The sequence below is a fragment of the Triticum aestivum genome, chromosome 2B (assembly GCF_018294505.1).
Source record: "Triticum aestivum cultivar Chinese Spring chromosome 2B, IWGSC CS RefSeq v2.1, whole genome shotgun sequence".
Lineage (NCBI taxonomy): Eukaryota > Viridiplantae > Streptophyta > Magnoliopsida > Poales > Poaceae > Triticum > Triticum aestivum.
Window position 1 is genome coordinate 201,168,818 of NC_057798.1, and position 11,007 is coordinate 201,179,824.

Sequence of the window (11,007 nt, forward strand, 5' to 3'; positions counted from 1 at the left end):
GAAACCCTAGAAACCTGCGGCGCCTCTCCGCTCGAGCTCCACCGTGCGAGGCGACAGGCAAGGCTGCGGGCGGAATCTGCTTCAACACCAGGCCGGCGAGCCGCGGAACCAGGGCGCGACGGCGCTCGACCCCTCCACCCCCCCTCCACCTCTTCTTCCTCGGGTCGCCACTGTCTTCCTCAACTCCGGCCACCTCTGTTGCTACTAAGCTGTCTCAGGGCCTCCTTGCGCCTCCCCGGTGAGCTCCGCCTCCTCTCCCCTCTTCCTTCTCGCAAACACTCTGTTTCTCCAGCAAATCGGCGATAATCCTGTTGATTCCGGCTGTAGTATTTCAGTTAATTAACTTTATAGAGAAGAAAGATAATTGGTATGTTCATTATGTCATTCGGTAGAGAAGAAAGCATTGCACTGCTATGAACTTATCCTTCCTCACGTTGTCATATTGCACACATCTTGGAACTAGGAGAGTATGAGATCAGGGCATTGTGCAAATGCTTTGAAGTATCAATGAGTAGTATTTCTGCACATTCTCTATTTGTATGTTCTGAATTGGCCATTTCAGTTTTGAATGCAACCCTCTATCTATCTTTCCATGAAAGAATGTTCTCATTTTGGCCATGAAGATGATATGAAGTCTCAACCTTTCCTTTGCATGAAATTTTTGGACCCCTTTTTCTGTGGGAAACAATTTTGGGTCTGTTGGTGGCCAGTTGGCTACAGTTTGCTGATCACTGCCAATGATGCAGTTTTGATCTAGTTTGTTGGTTTCTTGCTGATCTAGTTTGATGCAATTGCTGATCATTTGCACAAAATTCAGTTAACAACAACATCAGTAAAATTCAGTTAATTAACTGAAGAAGAGAAGAGAGAAAGTAGAGAGCAAGAGGAGTACTTGCATTAACTGAAACGTTTTACTTCAAACTTGCAAAATTGCAGTACTCCCTAAAACTACTATTGGAGGGCACTACTGTAGGGATATTCTCTGGTCTACTGAAACTTGCACTACTGCAATTTACTCCAGTGATACTATAGCTCTTTGCAAATTCTCTGCTCTACTCCACTGCATGCACTGCAATACACTACTCCTCTGCATGTTTAATCAGTTAACAGAAAAAGGTACAAAACAAGCAAATGTAAGAAAAGAAGAGAGCTTGTACTGCCAGTACATCATCAGGCAGTTCACCAGAGATTTTCAAGTTACAAATACTCCCAGGGGTAGATGAAGAGAGAATATCATGAAGGAACAATTTAGTTTTAATTAATGGAAAAGTTGCATTTACTTGTAGTGAAAGGAACAATTTTAGGTAATTATAAATATTCAATAGCAGCAGAGGCAAGCAGTAGCAGTAGCAGTAGATGCCAACTTTTGATATGCATGCATGCATTCTTTGCTTGTTTATATTCATTCTTGTAAACTGAACATGCTCATCTATCTATCTATCTATCTACCTGCTTAAGTATGTATGTATGCATTGTATTTTTATTTCCTTTGGAAAGTAAAGTTTATTTCCTGGCTGGCTGGCATGATGACTCATGGATCCCTCAGCTGCAGCTACAGTTGGAGCTCAATCTGATCTCATCTGAAATGAATCTATAAATACAGAGTGTAGTTAGTTACAAAGTAGCAGAAATAGTTGCTGGATGCAGTTACTTGCATGGGCCTGGCTGATGAAGAAAAACTTTATATATATTCATACTGATGTTGACTCTATAAATCATACTTATTGGACATGTTTTATGTGTTGATCCATCAATTGATCACATTGAGAAAGACCATCGTGTCTCCGACCATTTTGCAAAGGTCATGTCTCCGACCATCGTGTCATGATGAATTTGCAGGTACCCCGAGAGGCCCTTGAGTTTGCCGGAATGTTGATTAACTTCCGTTCCGGCAAATTCGGGTACTCCATATGTCCTATTTTCAGAAAAGGTCATGCTGAAATTTTCCGTGAATTTTAGCATGACTTTGCTAAAAATAGGACATATGGGGTACTTGTGACTAATGCATGGGCCGGGGTATCTTAGTACTTAGTTAAGTAGGATCAAATGCCCCGCCATTCTTGCTGCATTAAACCATAGGTGGCAATAGAGCTAAGTGATTAGTGCCAAGTGATTAGGCCCAACCTAGGGTGCCTCGGCTTAGGATTTTAGGGTGCCTCGGCGTCGACAAACCCTAAATGATAGAAGCTTAGCTTTTAGGATGCCTCGGTGTCGACAAACCCTAAATGATGAGACCATGATCTTGTTCCTTGACAATAACCAACTTTTTGACCAAACTATTTTCCTATTTAGAGCGAAACATGGCCAACAACGATGAGGCCGGCGGTTCGGGCGGCAAGAAATTCTGGGAGCTGTCCCAGGAGATGGAGGAACAACCTCACCGCTATGAGGACGCCGCGGAAGACACCGATCCTGATTACACAACCCCTAGTGGCGTCGGGGATGACACCACTGATGGTGCCGCCGAGGATGCCACCACTGATGATGGCGGCGCACACACAGATGGCAGCCAACCGAAGAAGCAAAGGAAGGACCGGCGCCCGAATGCGCTCCGCACCCTCAAGGAGGAATTCACTCAAGTGGACTCCGACGGGAATCCAACGGAGCCCAAACATATAGTCAAGGGGTACTCGGTTCAGCTCGGGTGCATTCTCCGGAGCACCGTCTCGATCAACACCGAGAACCTTAGGCATAAGGACCGAGGGAATTTGCGCAACCTCCTCTTCACGAATCTGCACGAACGATACAAGTTCCCCGCCGAATTTGAAAACACACGCCTCTCAGGGAATAAAGTGAACAGTGTCGCCCTCACGAAGATGAGCACGGCCCTATCTACTTGGAGAAGCATGGTGAAGAGAATGATTGATAAAGGTGATAGTTATGAGAAGATCAAGGCGAAATATCCTTTGATGAGCGAAGATGACTACAAGGAGTTCAAGATAAAGTGCGAGAGCAGTGCAACCTCCAAATCAAGTCAGTGGGGGAAAGAAATGCGGGAGTTGAACTTAGGGGAACACAAACTCGGTCCCGGCGGTTACAGAGTGGCGGAGCCTATATGGGACAAGGAGGACGCGGAGCGTGCCGAGCAAGGCCTACCGCCCTGCTTCGAGAAATACAGCGGTAACAAGCAGACCAGGAACTATGTCAGGGCCCGGTACAAGGAGGACCCGATAACAAAGGAGCTTACCACGGATCCGAAGACCAGGGCGCTTGAGCTTGTTCTGGTAAGGAATACACCCCCGCGTAATTAGCTCCATATGGTTGCACTCTAATTAATCCCCAATATTTCTAAATGGTTCACTTTCCTTTCACAGGACACTGAAAGCAGTAGCGCGGGGTCGTCTCAGACCTCCCCTTTTGACACCCCTTTAAATAGGGCGTTGAACGTAATGAAAAACAAGGATAAGCTCACTAAGCCGACGTTAGCTGGTCGTCTGGCCGGCAAAGGCTTGTCCACAAAATGGGGGTCATACTATACCGCTAGTGTGCGGAAGGAGAAAAAGACCAACTCGGAAAGCCAGACGCGTGAGGTTGAAGAACTCAAGGCACAAGTGGCACGGATTCCGGAGCTTGTCCAAGAGCAAGTGGAACAACAACTGGGAACGAAGCTCAACGCCATGGTGCCTACGTTGATTCATGGGCTGACGACGTGGATTGCGGGCGGCCAACAGGGGCCTCCCCCGGTTCCCAGCTTCACGGCCAGCAACTCGCACAGCGCGTAGGCGGCGCCATTGGTGTCTCCGGCGGCGGCGCCATTGGTGTCTCCGGTGGAGGCGGTATTCGTGTCTCCGGCGCCGGCACGGGCATTGGAGCTTAATGCACCCGGGTGTACGCCGGCCGGCACCTCGCCAGCAAGCGCCCCCTTCGTCAGTTGCACGCCCGCCGTTGGCGGTGCCTCGACATTAGCCGAGCTCGATGGCATCACGGTAACTAAGCCTCTCGGCCGATGACTTCATCTCCTTGCCTTTGACTGGGCATCCCTGACGCCCTATACATGTTTTCGCAGGGCACCGCCAACGTTCCTTGCACTCTTCTGCACTTCATGGGCACCGAGTTGGTCGATGTCGCCAAGGGCATAATCGTTCAACCGGGCAACCCCATGTTCCACGGTAATCCGATGCCACCCACAATGTATAGGGTTGAAGTGGTTCGGGTGCTGCCAGGCTGCGACGAGTTGTTACCTCCGATTTGACCCGCTGGGGCTGACGAAGAAGATGAGATGACCCTCAGCGCCTGCGTAAACTGGCCCCTGCTTTGGCCAAAGAGCCAGATTCGTTTGGGGGCGGGGGACACCACCCCACAGACAAGACCGCCAGTCGTGCCGGCGCCAAGCCATGGCAAGAACACCGCAACGCTACCAGACCTGCCGGACATCCCTATGGCACAGGATCCAGACAGCCCTATGGCACAGGATCCGGACGGCAACGACAACGACGACGGTACATTTACCAAAGTTGATAAGTACTTTGCCGAACATGGGTACACTGACGAGTTCTGCGGGCCTCTTTCTCAAGAACCCAACCAAGACGACCGCGATCTAGCTGGTACGACGGAGAAATCTAATTGCAACAGGCGTCGTCTGGCGTTCAGTTCTGAGGACACACCTCCAGCTCCCGCCTTCACCGAACCTCAGATAGCTGAGGTGCGAAATATTATCAGCCCCAACATGCTCAAGGAGGCGGTCTGTGAGCAGAACTCGGTCCCATTACAGGAGATCAAGAAGAAGGGACGGAAGCAAAAGACTAACAAGGGCGCCGGTGCGAGCCAGCCGGCACCGAGTTCGATCCGTGCTCAGGACGGGCCACCTTCACCTAAGGATATCTCGAGGAGGGTGCATGTGGCGGGTAGGGCGATGCTACCGCCAAATATGCTGAATGCTGCAACCGGTGCTATGCGGAGTCTGCACGACAGTGTTCTTTCTTTGGAGAAGCGGTGTCTCAAAGAGAATGATGTGGCATACCCGGTTTTCGTGGCCAAGGTGCCAGAGGGCAAGGGCTTTGTGGATGGCGACATCGGGGGTATGATCATCCTGCGGTTTGATGACATCTTTGCTATGTTTAACCTTCATCCGCTACACTACACCTTCGTTCGGTTGTTTTCGCTGAGTATGGAGATGCGGATCATTAGAGACAAGACCCGGGACATCGTGATAGTCGACCCCTTCTACATGCATGCCAAGCACTTGAGCAGCGCTGGGGACCGCCAAGTTGCGAGTTCACACCTCGAAGGCGTCATTCTGGCAAACCCAGATAAGGATAACTTCCTTGTGGCTTACTTTCCCGAGTAAGTCATCCCTTAACCGCCCCGTAACATATGATTTCTTAGATTTCGATCGTTCTTTTTTTTCTAACATTCCGTGTTCTGTGCAGTGACACACATTGCACACTCATCCTCTTAAGCCCGAAATATTCCATGGCCACGTATTTCGACCCGAACCGTAACTCCAAGATAGACTACACAAATGTCAAGAAAGTTCTTGATGATGTTCTCCCCGGCTACGCCAAATCTGGAGGCACCTTCACCAGGGCAGTTCGTAAGTACGGCAAGCACACCTTCTTACACAATACGAATTTCTGCTGCGTCAAGCAGCCCCCTGGCGGTCATAAGGATGCCTACTACGCCCTCCATCACATGCGGGCGATCGTAAGGGACCATCATCAACTTTTGCTACCAGATAGTCTCAAAGATTGGGCCGCGAGGTTGTGGGCAACCCAGGACGCAGACCTCAGACAAGAATTCTTTCACATCCAGTCGGAGTTTGCGGACATCATCCATCAAGATGTCCTTCATACCTCGGGGCAGTTCTACCTCAGATATCAACCATCCAACAATGAGATAGATGGAACGCTACAAATGCAGGGTGACAACGACCGTGATTTCATGACCATCACGACAGACGACGGCTTCATCCATGCTCCTGTCCGATGAGTCGAGTCGAAAGAAGTGATGTGTAGTTCTGAAACATCGATTGGCTCATGTTGTAATTAAACTTTAATGAATTCGTATGTCTCTTTGGTTTGGACAGTCATTCAACTTAGATGTAATCGATGCTATTTATTAGTAGGTCATGAATCGTGTTATTAATGTCTTGCTTTTCTCTTCCGATCCTTTTGTTGCATACTTACATATTGCTTATGTATTGTGTGTTGTCTGTTGTTTGGCTTGTGCATAGAAATGTCGTCCTATGTCGTGTACAAGGGTAAGGTTCCCGGAGTCTACAACGACTGGGAGGAGTGTCGGAGACAGGTTCACCGTTTCAGCGGTAACAGTTACAAAGGGTACACCACTAGGGCGGAGGCCGAATCTAGATACGCCCGCTATCTAGCGGGAGAGAGGAGGGAGCGTTGGAGGAACCGGATGAAGACCAGTTTGATCGCGATGATGCTCAGCGTGATGACCACATCTCTCTTTTATGTGATGGTAGTTTAGATGATCGATGCGACTTGTAATGTGAAGACAAACTCGATACTCGCGGTCTTGAGACTTGTAATGTTTTATCTTTGTTCGGTCTTTTGAATTCGGAGACTAATATGATGAATTGTATTCGGAGACTAATCTTCTATTGTATTCGATGAATCTGCGTTGCTGTGTGCTGCTGTCTATATTATGTCCAATAATATATTTTGTAACCTGTGCAAAAATCAGAAAAGCAAAAAAAACCAAATATTCATACTAATGGCGCATCAAGGCAGAGTGCGCCATTAGTATGCCAAATGATACTAATGGCACATCAAGGCAGAGTGCGCCATTAGTATGACAAAGCACATGGTTACATATGGCCCCCCGGGAGGCATACTAATGGCGCATGGTGTTACATACTAATGGCGCACCAGTGGTGCACCATTAGTAAAAAATTCTAGTGGGTGTGCTACTAATGGCGCACCGGTAGTGCGCCATTAGTAGGCAAAACCGGTGCGCCATTAGTAGGCCTTTTCCTAGTAGTGAGAGCCCGCCAGCTTCTTGTGGAGAGGAGTTGAGTCCTGCTCGGGCGTGCATTCTCCCGTGTCTTCAGCCATCTTCAGGACAGAGATCCCCACTTCGACTTTGACGCCGCCATCGCTCCGGTGCCATAGTCATCCGGGGCAACCTGGTGCAATGGGTAGAGGACAACATGGATGCCCTCGTTAGGGCCTTTGCTTCTGATGATGATGGCGTGGTCGTGGCTGCAGATGAAGGTGACGTGGTGGATGGCGGTGAGCATGGCGCTGATGACGGTGATGGTGATGATAGCGATGGCGATGGTGACGCCAACAATGCCTCCGGAGGCGTCCTAGAGGACGCAGTGAGCGACATGTCCAATTGATCCTACGCCCCCTCTGTTGTTTACCCTGCACAGAAAAAGCCTGGGTGCGGCCCTGAAGGTTGTAAGAGCATTTTGGGAGGAGAAACCCCTCGTGTAAAAGGATTGTCTCTGGCACACTTATGGATGTAATACCATGCGCGTGCTTATGCTTGACCCCGTGACGAGTTAGTTGACATGGTTTACCTTTGGCTCGGACTGGTCTCGAGCATGTTTGCAGGGGGGCACAGTGTTCAGAGTGCCCTCTGGGGGAATCCGTTGGTCTTGCGACGGGAGACTCCTGAGAGCGAGTGGCGACCACGGTCCGGACTGCTCGCGTGCTTGGCCCTGCCCGGCTCGCGAGGGGCTCGCGAGGGGGAGGCAGCTGACGCTAACTTTGGACGTAGGGCCGAAACCAGAACACAAGAAATTGCTCGAATGAGACAAAACACCCCTCCCCGAATGCACGCAAATCTCAAGCTCAAGTTCAACTTAATTTCAAAGTAGAGAAGCTCGACAACAGAGAAAAAGGCAAAAGGCAAAGGCCGCGTCCGGCACCTAATCTAGTCTTCAATGTCTTCTCACCAGTGCAGAGCTAAGTGCTGCCACTGGGCGTGTGCGGGAGCTCCCGAGGCCTGAGGGCAGCTCTCCAGAGACTCCGGGGCGTGTATAGCCCCAATTCATTATTACGTGAGAGTGTCACGGGCGGCGAGCTTCACAGGCACTGGGCCTTCTTCACAGGTACCGGCCTTGCTTCATATCGCCAGACGAGGGCCCCTCCTTGCGCCACACTCTACCGCCATTGACGGCGACCAGAAACCAAGGACGGTGCCAATGGGGTAGAGCGGTCGCCAGCGGTTCCCTCGACGACCACGGGTCCTCTGCCGGGGGCAGGCCCGAAGGCACCTCCCCGGCAGAGGGCCTACCTCCTAATAACACCTTGCTCCGAGTGTCGCGGGGGCGAGCCCAGCTCCCGGCCCCTCTCCTGCAGCCCCCTAGTGCCCTCCTCCTGAGGTGTAGGAGGCTGCAGCATTGGGGCATTCATCTGCTGCAATGACCTGTACTTCCGGTGACCCATGGTTAGCATAAGCTTGCTCCTTAGGAATTAGCGGTACCCAATATTTGTTGCCGCTGGCGCGGTTGTCGTGCCTTCCTTGGGGTTCCTGAAAGGGCTCAACTTCTGGCATCTCCTCCCCCCCAGCTTGGCCCGAGAAATGAGCCATGGTATTCTTCCAGTGCGTACTCTTGACCCACCATGTGGGGCACATACGCCTCCGGGGTCGCCGCCCCAAGGGCCTCGCCATAGTGCCCCACGCGCCATGTGGTTCGGCTCGAAGCACCGTCTTGGAGGTGGTAGGGCGGCGTCCCACCCGGGCCATAGGCAGTGGTGCGCATCCCCTCGCTTACCAGAAATGGTGCTGGCGTGACCTGTCGCCCGGCGTTGGCGACCAAGCTGGTGTTGATGAGGCCTTGAGGTACGCCCGGGGTCGCGCGGGCACGGATGGGCCCACCAGATGACCTGCCCGGGGCCTGGGGTGGTAGTTGGACGCAAAAAGGAGGTGCTCCTGAGGCAGCGGCATCCAGGAGCTCGACGAAGCGTTCCAGCAGCACGTCGTGGCCACTTTCCTGCAGCCTGCACTGTAGCAGTTCTCGAGCCACCATGAGTGCGGCATTCATGTTCGCCTGTTATCGTCCGGTGTGCGGTGCTGTGGCCACGGCGTGGTTTGATGCCCTTGCTGCTGATCGTACCTAACGCAGGGTGAGGGCAGGCGGCGCTTGGCCACGTCGCCCTCGCCCCACAGCATTCTGTGGAGCGCGAGCTGCCTGGGGCACGAGGTTGAGGTCCCCTTGGGCAAGCGGCGCAACATGGGCGGGCCACGCCGCCCAGCGGTCGGCATTGGCCGTCGGGTCACCGGACATGGAGACGACGAAGCGATAGAGCGTAGGACGGCAGAAGAAAGATTCCAGCGCACCCCTACCTGGCGCGCCAAATGTCGGATATGGGGTTCCGGCAAAACCCTTAAGGTTCGAACACTGGGGTGCGTGCGAAGATCTTCCCCCTACCGATCCACGTCCGAACGCCTCGCTGAGAATCTAAGCTACCCGATGAACAACAAGAGGGATGCAGGGTTTATACTAGTTCGGGCCACCGTTGTGGTGTAATACCCTACTCTAGTTTGGGGTGTGGTGGATTGCCTTAGGGGCTGATGATGAACAATACAGAGGAAGAACAACCTCGCGAGGAGAGGTCTTCTTGTGCCGTTGTGGTGTGTACGAACTGAATCGCCCTCTCTCTCCACCCCTTTGCTATGGGGGTGGCTAGCCCTATATATAGAGGCCTTGGTCCTCTTCCCAAATATTGAGCAGGAAGGGATTCCACAATGGCGGGGTTTTGAAGGGGAACATATAGTACAACTTATCCTGACTAAAGTTGGTCTTCGGCTGCCAAAGGTACTAGCGATGACGCCGTCTTGGGCTCCATGATGACCTCCGTCCTGCCACTCTGCTGGTCTTGGTCTCGTTGCACTAAAATGGTAACCTTTTCTTGATGCCTCGATACTCCGCGCCTCTGCTTGCCCTCTTTGCACCAAAGAGGAAACAAGGACACTGCACAGGCCGCGCCCACCTGGCGCCCGCCTGGTCTTCGATCGTCATGGCTTGCGTCACGATCACCTTGCGAGGTACCCTTGCCTTGATCTCTCCGCCTCCTCGCGAGCTTTCCTGGTGAGGCTGCTCCTGAGGAAGCCTTCCGTCATCCGCCCCGCAAGGCTTGGCCCCTCGCGAGGGTCTTGAGCTTCGAGTAGACGAAGATGGGCCACATTGGGCCACCACTTGAGCCACACCGCAGGCAGGCAAGTCTTGGGACCCCCATTCCCAGAACGCCGACAGATGGATCCGGATCTCCTGCCAGATTTTGTACCGGCGCTCCGGCGTGAGCATTGCGTAGTAGGTGATCTTGTTCCTGACCATGGTGGAGCACCGGAGCTTGGACAGAGCGCCGGAGTGGGAGAGGGAGAAAGTGGATGGGCTCGGATTGGCAGTGCAGAGAGGCGGAGGTGGATGGGCTAGGTGAGGGAGTTACGGACTAAGGGGTCCTTAAGGCGCCGGCCTATCAATATGGGCCGGACTAGTGAAGCAGTACAACAAAGGGAGATTTAATCAAGGAAGCAGATTGCATCTCCTTCAGTCTGTCCTTACTTCCATGCCCATATACTTTCTCTGCTCTCTATCTATTCCTCAGGGTCTCCTCAAGCAGATGGAGAGAATTGAGAGGCAGTGCCTTTGGAGAGGAAATCCTTACACACCTCGTCAGTCTTTGGTAGCATGGGACTTGGAATGCAGACCTAAGAAGTTTGGTGGCCTTGGAGTTATTCATTTGGGTGTTCAGAATGAAGCTCTTTTGATCAAGCATATGTTCAAGTTTTTTAACAAAATGGATGTTCCTTGGGTTAGTATTATTTGGGACTCATATTATCAATCATCAGCTCCCCAAGTAACCCAACTTTGTGGTTCATTCTGGTGGCGTGATGTTCTGAAATTGTATGACAAGTTCTGCAAACTTGCAACCCCACAGGTGCATGCAGAAGACACGGTGGTTTTCTGGCTTGATCACTGGCAGCTGAACAACAGATCTATTGCTCTTCGGGGTCGTTTTCCAAGGCTCCATCTTTTTTCATTGATGATATGATCATTGTCAAGGACTTTTTTGGTTTCCAATCTGTGACTGA